Source organism: Balaenoptera borealis (genome assembly GCF_965194805.1).
Source record: "Balaenoptera borealis genome assembly, chromosome: 17".
Taxonomy (NCBI): Eukaryota; Metazoa; Chordata; class Mammalia; order Artiodactyla; family Balaenopteridae; genus Balaenoptera; species Balaenoptera borealis.
The window spans coordinates 32484191-32498167 of NC_138876.1; the positions used below are offsets into that span (position 1 = coordinate 32484191).

The 13977-nt window shown below is 44.0% G+C and overlaps 2 long non-coding RNA genes across 8 annotated transcripts in view; one reads left to right on the forward strand and one right to left on the reverse strand.

Annotated features, from left to right (window-relative positions):
* LOC309615206 overlaps positions 1-13977 on the reverse strand; it is a 127553-nt gene that overhangs the window by 93060 nt on the left and 20516 nt on the right. The window lies entirely within an intron of this gene.
* The window catches only part of LOC309615171, a 60182-nt gene that overhangs the window by 43858 nt on the left and 2347 nt on the right, over positions 1-13977 (forward strand). For 6 of the 7 annotated variants that reach the window (XR_014236565.1, XR_014236566.1, XR_014236568.1 and 3 more), the window contains 5 exons: positions 758-1100; positions 3565-4055; positions 7797-7837; positions 10090-10406; positions 13809-13901. This is a non-coding gene — a long non-coding RNA (uncharacterized lncRNA). Of the gene's footprint in view, positions 1-757; positions 1101-2238; positions 2287-3564; positions 4056-7796; positions 7838-10089; positions 10407-13808; positions 13902-13977 lie in introns of all 7 variants that reach the window. The other variant, XR_014236567.1, reaches the window with a different exon arrangement.

The following is a 13977-nucleotide window of genomic DNA, read 5'->3' on the forward strand; positions in this document are numbered from 1 at the left end:
TTTTGAACCCAGGCAATCCCAGGTCCTCAGACCAGCTCCTTTTATTATTATTTTGCTTTATTCATTAGCAAGTTTTGCACCCGTGCATGAGTAAGTCACATCATGAGAATCTGTGTCTCATTTTCTTCATCTGGGGCCACGTGAGCACAGACTCTGGACTCAGACCTGCGTCTCTGCCACTACTTGCTCTGTGACCTTGGCGCCTCACAGGGTCTGCTTTCTGTCATCCAAATAGAGATAGTACCTCCCACACGATAATGTTGCCAAGCACATAATAGATGCTCAATAAATGGTGTCGTTTACCATTATTATCAATAATAATATCTCTAATTCAGTCTTATTTAACCGTCCGGCTCCAACAAGAGGGATGAGTCTCTTGTACTTTATGCATTTATTTAAATGGACCTATTTAAACATTAGATGGTGGCTTCATTTGAATGGAAGCCTCTAAAGTCAGGGGCTCTCATAATTTTCTGTGAAGCCCACTCTCTCCCATTTCCTCATCTCCATAGCACCCGCCTTGTAATATTTATTAATTGGGCCCAGATTAGGTCACAGAAGGGCTGAAACTATTGACAAGCATGTGTATAAATGCAGTCAGTCCAAACAAATATCCACAAGAAAACCCACCAAAAGCAAGGTGAATTCATTCTAACAACTTTTGAGTAGGAAAAAAAAAACAAAGAAAGGGTTGGAAAGATTAGGCCCACTGGCTTTGACTAAATGCTTCACTTTGTTCTGAATGTTTTGTCCTCAGGCAAAGCCCGCAAACATTTCTGGCTGAATCTCTGCACTTCCCGGGTTCTGCAGCTATGTCCTACGAAAAGGAAACGGTTTCTCCGAAAACCAAATAACCTGCCTCCCGCTATCCTGCCTGTAGAGTATCAGGCAAGCACCTATTTAGGCAGGAAGGGAGACAGCAAGCAGAAGTGAAGACGTTCCTCTTTAAGTGTATGAGGTCAGGTGTAGCTCCTAGAAAAATCATAATCAGGTCTTTGGAAGAAACCTCATTCCAGCACAGATGGTCCTGACTGACAAGCCCAGCCAGCCTTCAGAGTGAGCGTTGAGACAAAGCTAAAGTAACAGGACTTTCCACCAAGGTAAGAGGGTGTATTTCAAGGGGAAAAGATGTTTTAAACCTGAATATTCATACTCAAATCACTGGGCTCCCTTTGCCTTTCTTTTTTTCTTCTATTAGATTTATTTTTCTAAGGTCTACAGCAATTATCTTGAAAGGGAAATTTTAAAACACTGCACCTTGCTCATGGTCAGGGGGCAATGATTTTTTTTTTTTTTTTCTAAATTGGATCACACGTTTTGTATTTATTCATCCCTCCTGCCTCCACGTGTCTCTCTCCCCAGCTCTGGGACGGGCCCAGAGACAATCACCCCCATCTTTGAGTCAGCATCGCTCTCTAGCTCCATCCCATTCTCATCCCTCCATGTCAGTGCTGGTGGGGAGATCTCAGGGCTGATACCCAAAGGCTAGAAGGCATAGGGTGCACTCACATGCCTGGGTTTGTATCCTGGCTCCCTGCTTAGAGCTGTTTGAGCTTGGGCAAGTTACTTAACCTCTCTGGGCTTCAGTTTCCTCATTGGTAAAATGAGGAATGAGAACTAGGACAATTAAGACAAACAAAGCATGCTTGCAACAGTGCCCAGCACGTGAGAAGTACTGGGTGAGTGGCATCTATTATTAATAGCCATTATTAGCCATAGATTCATAATGTACTCTCATAGATGTCTCTGCTCACATCATCCCAAAGACTATCTGTGGTCATCTGGGATGATACCGTTTGGGCACAAGAGCTGGGCATTGCACACCACACCATGTGTACACACCACACAGTGTGTGCACACCACACTGTGAGATCTCAGAGAGGGGTTTCCTGAGGCCCAGAGAGGCACCTTTGCTCAACCCAGTGAGGGCCAGGACTGGAGATCAGGTGGCCTCATCCTCAGGCTGAAATTTATTAGTCAGCCTAAGATTTAAAAACTTTGGCAGAAGAAGAATCACTCTCGAGACTCAAATCACATGAAGCTGAGCCTGGGTACGTGTGTTGTGCTTAAATGAAGCAGCTTATAATGTGGGTATTCAATTGCTATAATCTGTTCTAAATTTAAGCATGCGAAACGTCAAGTTATCTCACTATTTTGCTTCAGTTAAAAAAAAAAAAAAAGATTTAGATTTATGACTGGATGTTACAAGAACTGCTGCTTCATTTCAAATCCTGGCAGGTCCCTCCAAAGCAGCAATTGACCAAGAAGTCACTTCCTGAGCTGAAGGTCAGTGTGTTGGCCCTGGAATGAACATCAGTGCATCAGCGATAAGAGCCAAGCGCTCTCTCCTGCCATTTTGGGGTGAGGTTGGGGGGAGGCCTTGAGGCTCCAGCTGCTCCTGGCACCCCCTATGCTCCCCATATGGCCCCCAGCCCCCTCCCCTGCGCCCCTCCCACAGAGTGCTGCCACAGAGCTCCACAGGGCATGTCTGTAAGACCTGGGATGCTACATTCCCTTGCCCTCAGACCCTTGGCAAAAGTGTACCCATCTGAAAGGGCTCCCCTGGACTTAGTGCTGGGGCCTAAGGGACAGCCTGGCTTTGGGATCCCAAGTCACTTTTAAATGGCCTTTCAATGTCTGGGAATTCAAGAAGGTACCAGGGTAGGTTAAATATGTTTCTCCTGGTTTATGTGTTCTTGGGTAACAACCTTTCAAAACATCCTTTTTCCTTATCAAATGTCTGATAAGAAAACTTCCAGATGGCTAAAAATCCCCTTTAAATAGACAAAGGGGGGGCTTCCCTGGTGGTGCAGTGGTTGAGAATCTGCCTGCCAATGCAGGGGACACGGGTTCGAGCCCTGGTCTGGGAAGATCCCACATGCCACGGAGCAACTGGGCCCGTGAGCCACAATTACTGAGCCTGCGCGTCTGGAGCCTGTGCTCCGCAACAAGAGAGGCCGCGATGGTGAGAGGCCCGCGCACCGCAATGAAGAGTGGTCCCCACTTGCCGCAACTGGAGAAAGCCCTCGCACAGAAACGAAGACTCAACACAGTCATAAATAAATAAATAAATAAATAAATAAAAAGAACGTGAATTTCTAAAAAAAAAAAAAAAAAATAGACAAAGGAAATGGGACCTGGGAGCACTTTTTATTCACTTTCTAACCGGGTCTGGTTACCCCCTCTGTCTGGTATAGATAAGCAAACATTTACTTTTTTGTAACTTAGAGCCAAGAGGCCAGAACTCTGTTGTGTACCTGGTGCTTTCACAGCTTGAGTAAGAGTACTGTCGATCATAAATTGTCAATTGCTCCCCAACCCCAAGAGCTGCACCAAAGGCCACCTGATCTAAAGCCATCCCTGATCAATTGCCATCTCATCTCCCCATCTTAATTCTCAGCACCTGGCTCCCCGAAAGTTTTCTTGTTTGTTTAGCTACGGTCTCCAGAGCACAAAAATATAAACTCCTGACATCAACCTTGACCACAGCCGTGTCCACGGAGCCCAGAACAGTGAGTTGTTCAACACTCAAGGCTCTTTACTGTGTTAACCCTTGTTATGCAGGAGAGGCCAGGAAACAAGTGGAGAACCAGAAGAAGAAGGAAAGCCCCACGGGGTAGGGGAACATCTGGATATCCACCAAGTAAAGGAAGCTGTTTCCAGGAGAAATCCAAGGAAGGAAAAATCCAGAGCCTGATGACAATGTGGAGGTAGAAGAGGCTAGAAGGGCTGGCTTCCTTCTTTCTGCATTGCTGGACCTACAGGAATAAACAAGAGTTTCAAGTCTCAACGGAGCTTTTCAGTCACGCTTCTCCTTCAGCAAGCTGCCTGATGTTCACGTGATCCTCTCTCACATCCTCTGAGCCCAGAAATAGTCTCAAACTGGCTGCTGGAATCCATCCTTCGGTCTGCTCCCATCGCCCCTCATCATAGCCACAGGTGCTGTGGCATCAAAGGCCACATTGGACAGTGTTGGGAGCGTAACAAACCCTGTGGGTGGCCATGCCGCCTACCTAAACTGATAAGACGGCTCCATGGACTTCACACACTGAGATGTAAGTCAAGGAAGAGCCCACAGAGGGGAGGAGGGAGTTAGGCCTGGGGACAGTGCTCAGGAGCACTGCCAGATGCAGCCAGGAGGGGCTTTGAGCAGTGGATTGGTCAGCTCAGGCTGCGGAACAAAAGGCCATAGACTCGGTGGCTTAAACAACAGAAATTGATTTCTCAGTTCTGGAGGAAGGGAGTCCAAGATCAGGTGCCAACAGGTTTGGTTTCTTCTGAGACCTCTGTCCTTGGCTCACAGATGGCCACCTTCTCACTGTGTCCTCACAAGGTCTCTCCTCTGTGCATACACCTCTCTGGTGTTTCTCTGCATGTCCAAGTTTCCTCATTTTATAAGGACATCAGTCATATTGGATTATAGCCCATCCTATTGGCCTCATTTTAACTTAATCACCTCTCTAAAGACTATCTCCAATCACATTCAGAAGTACTGAGGGTTAGGATTCAGCATGTGAATTTAGGGAGGACACAATTTAGCCCATAATAAGCAGTGTAGGAGCATGGAACCATGGGCACCACGGGCTTTGGAGGTTTGAAAGGATGGGAGGTGGAAAAGAAAGATTCAGTAGCAATTAGAACCAAGGGTGAAGTCTGGAGTTTAAAACCACCAGTTAGAATTGGGATTGTGTTATGGGTTGACTTGTTCCCCCTCCCTCCCCCAAATATCTTGAAATCCTATCCTCTAGAACCCCAGAATGTGACCTTATTTGGACGTAGAGTCTTTACATGGGTAATCAAGTTAAAGTGAGGTTATTAGGGTGGGTGCTAATCAAATGTGACTGATGTCCTTATAAAAAGGGGAAATTTGGACACAGAGAGACACACAGAGAAGGAAGGTGATGTGAACATGGAGGACCAGAAGGAGCAATCTACGAGCCAAGGAACGCCGAAAATTGCCTGCAAACTACCAGAAGCTGTGTAGACAAGTAAGGATTCCCCTACAGTTTTCAAAGGGAGCATTGGTTTTTGACCTCATAATCTAGATATTATTTTTTATAACATCAATGTAAGATTTTTCCAAATTCAGAATTTTAAAAAAATTTTGCTTACCCTTCTTTCTTGTATCTCAGACCTATTGAGGATTCTTTTTTTTTTTTCCCCTCTCTTTCTCTTTCTGTCTCTCTTTATAGTATAGACTTTAGAATTTCAATTAGTAAGCGTTTGGAGGTCAACTTCTTCAGTGTTTATCTGAAAATGTATTTTGCCTTTGTTCTTGAGAAGTAGTTCTGCTAAGTATATCTATCTAGCTTGACAACTATCTTATCTGAGCATACTGAAGATATTGTCTTACTATTTTCTGACTTCCATTGTTGCTGCTAAGTCAGCTGTCAGTCTAATTATCACTTGTTTGTGGTTATCTTTCCTTTCTCACTGGCTGTCTTAAAGATGTCATTGCCTCTGATTTCTGCAGTTTTGCTATGATGTGTCTAAGTACGTTCTTTTGTCTACCTTCTTCTTAGTTATGCTGCTTGGAAGTCACAGGGCTTCCTGACTGAAGATGTGTCTTTCATAGTATTTGGAAAATTTCTCTCTCTCTCTCTCTCTGGGAGAGGAGATATGCTAATCAACTTTTTATTTTAAAACAATTTTAGGTTTACAGAAGCACAAAGGTAGTGTAAAGATAGAAGATAGTACATATACCCCACACCCAATTTCCCCTATTATTAACATTTTACATTAGTAAGGGGCAGTCTCATTTGCTTTAAAATTCTGCTTCTTACCAGTTCTCTTTGTCCTCTTCTTCTATAACTCTCATTAAATGTATATTGGCATTTTTACTCTATCTTAAATGTTTGTTAACCATTCTTTCAGATTTTCTATCTCTTTTGACACCTCTTCTTCCATGAAATTTATTTAGACCTATCTTCCAGTTCACCAATTCTCTCTTCAGCTGTGTCCAAACTGCTGTTTAACCCATTGATTAGTATTTTATATTTCATTTATGATAGTCTTTACTTCTATAAGTTCTACTTGGATATTTTTCAAATTTCATCTGAACATTATCACTTTGATACCTGCTGCTCCTTACTAGTGTCTTTAATTCCTACTTTGTTTCTTTAATCAGGTTGTATTCTATATTTCATAATCCCAGTATCTGAAGTCTTTGTAGTTTTGGTCTTTATTTTTTATTCTGACTCTTATTCATGAAATATTGTCTCATTTTCTCTTTTGTGATTTTTTTTTTTTTTTTGTAAGTGCATATTTGTTGCAACTCTATCAGTGAAAATTAAGGCCTGGGTTGAGAGCATGACTCGTGTTTGCTTATGCCAAATGGGGGAACAACAGCCAAGAGTCACCTAAGTGACAATACTTGGGTTGGGAGAGGGGGTTACTTGTCTGAGTTCAAGACAGACCATTGTCCCTGTTGTTTGTCTCTGAGTGCCATAATGGTTCTTGCGTTTCTAATTTCCCTTTCCTCTGTGGGTGTAACTCTTTTTAAAACCTATAAATACTTGTGGTGGCCTTTGATCTGCCTCCCCCCTTTGAATCCATCCCCCTGGGCACTAATGTTCTAGACCAGTGGGATGCACACAATGCCCCCAGGGTTTACTTGCTTCTGTATTGTGCTGACTTACCTTCCTGGATTCCTGCAGCTGTTCTGCACCTGGCCACCACCACAATGCTCTCTAAACCACACATAATGTGTATACTTTATATTTATTACAAAACACTCCCTAAAATATATAATCATGTACATATTTAAATGACATATATTATATATACATGTTTATGAATATATACAATTGAGCAGTTATTATTATGCTGAAGAAGATATGGAAGGAGAAGGAAAGAAGGATGAGTTCATTCATACTAGGGCAGCAACAGCAAAATAAGACAGACAATGATTTGCCCAATATATTTACACTCATGAGGTAGGAGCATGAGTGGGATACCTGTTTTAGCATCTGACACCTTGTTAAGGTAAATAAGAAAAATTTCATTAAGAATTCCAAACATGCCAGCAATAACTTTTGGATGCCATGGTTTCCACACAAGGGAGGGAAGAGGAAGGCTGGGAGGATGGCAGGGCAGCTTCCCTGTGCTACTGACTTTGCCAGCACTTGAGCCCTGGCAGGGAGTTAGAAAAAGCTGATGTTAGCAACCTCAGGCATATGACTAACAAACATTCCCAACACTTCTTAATCCACTTCTTAGTTCTCTTTCCAATCACACTCAGCAAACTTGCACTTTTACCTTCATAGCTCATTATCTGAGTTACCATTGTTCCTGTTTCTCTCAAAGTCGGTCTCCAATTCTCAGAATCTCTCTTCTCAGCTCTCCGGACAGCCCTTTTCATAGATATATAAATGTATTTCTCCTAGTTCTTCTTTGGCTCTGTGTGCCCGGGTGACCAAGGCAACACATGGCTATAGAAGTGACTGTCCCTGAAATGGGGTCAGATGATGAGAAAGTGAGTGTGTTTAGGCCTTAATGACTGGGGATACAATGGCATTGTATCTTTATGTGTGATCTGAAGTCAGCTTGCCTTTGAATGAGACAGGTCTGAACCATCACTGGTGCTGAAATAAACTCTTTGTTTACTCCAAGCCACCAAGGAACACACATTTAGCTCATCTCTGTTGAGAACGCTGGATCCCTGTGACAGTCAAAGAGGCTTCACTTTTGGCAATGAATAGGAGGCTCTGCCATGGTGATAATGGTCCATGACTTTTATCTTCCATTTGTGGCTTCTCAAAGCTGAAGCCCTGGTGAACTTTTCCTCTCTTTTCTAGGTCATGAAGAGGAAACCTGGATTCTAGATGACTGCAAAGAGGTAAAATATCTCCAAAAGATAAAATTCTTTACTTCTTTCCAAAAGACTTTAATAACAGAATGGTGCTATATTTTGTGAAATCATATTACAAAATGAATTTTGCTATGATGGAGACAAAAACAGACTAACAGCAATAAAAGCATAGCTTACCTTAAGAGACAAAAATAAAGGTATCCTGTATTGGCCATTTGTAAACTTTTATAAATTCTCTGTTTATGTCATTTTAAAATCCTTTTTTTCTTTTAGATTATCTTTTTAAAAAAATTCACCTTTCTTACTGATCTCCATCTATGCGGATAATATTCTCCAACTTGGTGGCTTTAAAAAAAAAAAAAGACTTTTTTCTTTCTTTACTAGAGAAGTTTTAAATTTTATAAGCTCAAATCTGTCAATCTTTTTCTTTATGCCTCCTGAATTTTTTGGTTTTTGTTTTGTCTTGTTTAGGAAGCCCTTTCTTATCTCAAGATTACAAAGAGATATTCTAATCATCTAGGTTTTCTTTTTACATCTTGATCTTTAATCTACCTGGAATTTATTTTTGTGTATGGTATGGGATAAGGATCCAACTTAATTTTTTTCCCTTTATGAGTATCCCTCATTGCTCCTTACTGGCCTGTTTGGCTGCCTTGAAAAGATAAGCCTGGAAATAATCAGCCCGCAAGGTATTCCTGAAATCAAGAGCAGGATTCCATTCTGTTCTAACTACATAAGTGGTAGGGTTATTTTCAAGCGGAAAAAGTGCAAGTGAAACCAACCATGAATGCTTAGTTGTAACAAACATGAATAACTTGCTGGTTTTCTTCCAGAAGATGCTCTGACCATAGGGCTCTACCACCTCAAATTCATTTCCTTTCAATTTTAAAAGGAATTATTATACATTTGCTTTATACCTTGAACATTGGGAATGATCATACAACATACCTCCCCTATGCTCAAAATGCTTAGTCTTATGGGAAAACCAATTATATATCAATATCTATCTATATCTATGTAATATAAATATATACACATGCAGCTGAGTTAAATAAACACTCTAAGGCAGTATATATTAATGCACTATGACGCGCTAATGAATTCCTATCTCCCCTCCAAGTCCCCGAGAGGGTAGGATGGTGTCACTGTCGTTTTCATTTGCCCGGAACAAAGTAGGAGATTGGTAAACGTAGGTTGAATGGAATTGAAATAGCAGGTAGCATCGGAACTGAGAGAAGAGAGAAATCTTCATAGTTAATAAAGGTCAGAGGATGTTTCCTAGAGGCAACACTGTGCTGGCCCTAACGATCTGGAGAGATAGAAAAGAGGAGGGAGGGGCTGCCAGGGTCATCTGACCCTGAGTATTGTCTCCCTTGGAACCAATTTTCTCTGTTCTCACATATTAGTTCAGGTTGTCTGGAGGGGGGGATGGGGAATTGAAAAGGTGCAAACATGGTGTTGATCTCTCTCAATCATCAAATGCTCCCAGAGCCCCGTAGCTTTTCAAACTCGTGGAAATAGATTCTCTGGGACCAACGTCCCTACTGACGCTCCTCTCTGCAGGAGCGACCAGCCGAGCGTGAGGCGCATGCGGGAATCCATCTGACACAGGGCTTTAGCGCCGTGAGTACACACCGTGCTCACAGAGCAGAAGATACAAAACACCCTTGGCCGTCTCGTCAGAAGCCCGAGTCTGACCTCTCCTCCCAGAGCCAGTGCTAGTGCCAGTCACCAAAGAGCAGCGGGTTTTCTGCCCAAGCACAGGAGCGATACAGCTGGCCCTGGAGGTGCTGACCCTTCAGGTCAGCCCTGAGGAGGACAAGGAAACGAGGCTGAAGACAAAAGAATGGACCCAAGCCCACACCCTAAGTCAGAGCCCCCTGAATTTGCCTGGCACATTTCCTGGGACCTCAGGACGCTGGGACAAGGAGACACGTGGCTGTGACCTAGGCCAGGAGAATGCAGGTTCATGCAGACCAAGCTCCTCTGCACCCTTCTCTGCTAACGAGGACCCTGTGCCCAGCCTGTTGGAGCAGAAAGGTGGAAAATCAGACACCCTCCTGGCCTCCCACGGGCGAGAGGATGCTTCATGGAAGGCCCGGGGCAAGATGAGCTTTCCTCGCTCTTGAAGGGTGCTACTGACCCCGCCCAGCTCTGCAGGGTAAGGGTCTCATTTCCAAAATGACAATTGGTGATTTTTCTGTTTTAAATTAGATTTAGCAGAGTGGCTTTTGGCCTTCACTTACTCTCTTCTGTTTTCCTTCTCTCCTACTGTAAAGGTGGGACTGAACCGGGATTGTGAACAAGGCATGGCTACACGGGGGCTGGGGTTCTCCGACCCGCACCTTTGCTGCCCTTGCTGAGCTCTGCTTGAAGCCAACCTCCCGCCATCAACGCATGTACTGAAAGCAGAATTTGTCTTCTGAAACCTCCTGGGCCAAGATTTCCCCAAACTGCTGGCATATTAAAACGAAGCCGCCATGTGAAATACCGAGCGGGGATCCAAGGCCACAGTCAAGTTCACCTGCCCCACCTGTCTCTAAGCCATGCCCCTGGCCTCCACACTCATCACTGGGGGCGACCTCTCCGTTCTGGGGTGAGTCTCCCCAGCTCCGAGATCCTGCTCACGACCCTTCTGTGAGTCCTTGACTACGGTGGCTCTAGACCTTCCTCTCCAGGCCACGCCAGCCACCACCAGCTCCAGGTTAAACCATCCTCCAAACTGCAGTCCCCTTGCCTATAAAATGGAGATTGCACTTATACCTGCCTCCAGGATGGTCTTGAGACTGGGGTGACAAAATGACTGGAAAGCCCTTACACTCTGCCCCATACACATAGCACGTGTGGAAAAAGTACATGTGGACCGTGGCCATGTTCCCCACCCTCTCATCCCATTTTGGCCTTTAAGATATCTTTTGGAAATTTTGAGTTTATGTAAATCAGAAGAATACATTCTAGCCCTCTCCCCCCCCCCGGAAGCAGTAGGGGCGCCTCCTTCTCCTTGGCAATCTGCAAGAGACACCCTCTGTCCCTGGTACTCAGAGACTCGGGGAAGGTCTGATACCTGTCCCCGAGACCCTGTCCTCACACCTCTGTCCCCCTTGATCTCCAGCCTGCTGTTCTGAGCACAGGCTTTTCTCTGCATGTCGGGAGTAGGGCTTTCGAGGGGGACAGAACACCTCACTCAGGAACTTGGCTACCTTCTGGCACTAGCCCAAGGAAAACCTTCCTTCCTGCCAGGGTCCCACCACAAAGAGAAGAAAGACGAATTCACCCAGTACTTACTGAGCATCTCCCCTGTGCCCGGCACTGTCTAGGAACTGAGGAAACATCAGTGCACAAAACAGACAGATATTCCTGCCCTTGTGGAGCTTATGTTATAGCAGGGGAGGGCAGTGGGGACAATAAACAAATATTATGAATAAACAGAAAAAAGTTAACACAAATTAATCTTTTAGCAGATCATCCCACCACACTGGCATACCCCCAATTTAAAATATATGTACTTTTTTCCGGTGGTGGTTTAATTCAGATCATAATGGCCTTGATGACTGCCCTCCTAAGACCAGTGGGGCTGGTCATAGAGTTCAGCAGAGATTTGTTTAAGCTTCTCTTTTTAAAAAATCCATGAGCAGGCCCAGGAAAACCTCCCCTATACCCACAGTCACATGTGAGAAAGGTCGACCTTATACAAACGTTTGACTAAAATTTGCAAGACTGAAACTGGAGAGAATGCAAGTACCGATATAAAAGGCATTCTCATGAGAAGCCTGGTTCAAAAGCTTTAAAAAGAAACGTTCTGCACAACATAATACACCAAGAAAAAGAATCTGCCTCAGCAGATCTCTACCCTGCAGCAATTTTCCCCAAGCTACTGAAGCAGGTTCTGTGGCAGGTTGCCTGAAGGAGAAGGCGTGTCCTTCTAAACCAAAGAATCCTGTGCATTGAGAGGCAAATTTCTTCTAGACCTTCATTTGCTGTAAGTATTTACACGCAAACACACACACATACACGCACACACAACCAGCTAGCTAAAATGTTTCTTCTTTTTAAATTTTTTTTAACAGATTTTTTTGATGTGGACCATTTTTAAAGTCTTTATTGAATTTGTTACAATATTGCTTCTGTTTTATGTTTTGGTTTTTTGGCCGGGAGGCATGTGGGATCTTAGCTGCCCGACCAGGGATCGAATCCACACCCCCTGCATTGGAAGGCGACGTCTTAACCATTGGACCGCCAGGGAAGTCCCTTAAAATGTTTCTTCTAATCCCCATTTTTAAAAAAATTAATTAATTAATTTATTTATGGCTGTGTTGGGTCTTCGTTTCTGTGCGAGGGCTTTCTCTAGTTGCGGCAAGCGGGGGCCACTCTTCATCGCGGTGCGCGGGCCTCTCACTATCGTGGCCTCTCTTGTTGCGGAGCACAGGCTCCAGACGCGCAGCCTCAGTAGCTGTGGCACACGGGTTTAGTTGCTCCGCCGCATGTGGGATCTTCCCAGACCGGGCTTGAACCCGCGTCCCCTGCATTAGCAGGCAGACTCTCAACCACTGTGCCACCAGGGAAGCCCCTCCCCATTTTTTATGAGAACTTGATCTTTCCTTCAGAGATTCTGCCTGCCGTGGAACACTCTTGTTTCCAGATCTGTCCTTAGCTGATGTTTCTTGCCCTTTAGGAGGCAACATGCTAAAGAATGCTATCCTTTAGCATCCCCTCCTGAGGTGCCTTTCCTGACTAGTCTAGGACATACCCTTCAGACCATACTCCCCACCCACCCTCTGACTCCCTTTTAGAAGGGAAGGCAGAACTAAGTATAATTTTAGTTTTATCAGAACTAAATATAATTGGAAATGATCTCTTTCACTCATTGATTCCTTTGCTCACTTGTTTGTTGTATGTCTGCTTCCACTGGAAGATAAGCTTCATGGGAACAGAAAGCTTATCTTGCTCACTCCCCAGCTCCTAAAACAGTGTTTGGCAAGAGTAAATGTTCAATAAACATGTGCTGAATGAACACATGAAAACCTGCCAGACTTCATTTAGCAAAGCAGCTTTGATTTTGCTGCTACCTCAAGTGGACATCTTATTTCCCTTCCTTTTATCAGCAGTCCAGTGTTCTGTCTCCACTTTCGATCACTCCTTCCTCAGTCTGGCTTCATGCCTGACCCCATTGCCTCCATAAAGCAGATCTCTTGAAGGTCAGCCATGTCTCCTTCAACGTCAGACTCAACGGTCTTTCCTTGGCCTCGGCTGTTTTTGACTTATCTCCAGATTTGGTAGTGAGGAACCTTCCTGAGATGCTTCTCATGAATGTGGCCCTAGTAAACTGAGCCCTTTGCTTTTCTATGTGTTTTTATTTTGCCTCTGTAAGTATGCGTTCTTCCTATGTATTCCTTAAGTTTCTGTCCTTAGAGTTTTGCTTTCCACTCTCTCTCCTCTTTACATCAAAGATGGTATCTACTGCTCTGTCTTCATCAAGGGTCTCAGTCTTAGATAATACATATGGGAGTCAGAGCAGCAGTTGCACAGATAGCAGTTCTTTTGCCCTAGGCACATGTAGGATTATTTATCCACATTCTCCTGATCTCAAGGATGATCACATGACTTGCTTTTGCCAATGAAATGTGAGGGGGAAAAAAGGCATGTGACACTTCTGGGCAGCAGTTTTGTTTTTTTTTTTTGTATTGGTAATAGCTGTATTTGAAAGTTCCCCATTGATACATGAGGTCTGGATTACAACTTATATACAATAAGTGATTTCCAAAAAAGTAAAGAAAGAGAAGGGAAGGAAAGAAGGAGAGAAAGGAGGGAGGGAGGGAAGGAAGGAGGGGGAGGGTAGAAAAGGAAACCTATATTCATAGACATCATAATATGGGATGTTTATTTCCAAGAGAGATACTACTGCTGCTATCGTGCACAAGAAGCAACACCAATTAACACTAGATTAAAATTTGCTCAACTTTCTAACTGGCTCCTGGTTGTCCATGTTCCCCTTGCCCAGTCTCCATGATCACTGAGAATACACTGAAATGGAGCCTCCATGAAACTGCGTCCCTGATGAACAGAGTCTCCTTGCTGAATTGCGGTGGCCATGGTGTGTGAGTTATAAATAAGCACGATTGTTTCAAGTCACTAGGATTTTTAGTGCTGCTTGTTAAGGCAGCATAAGC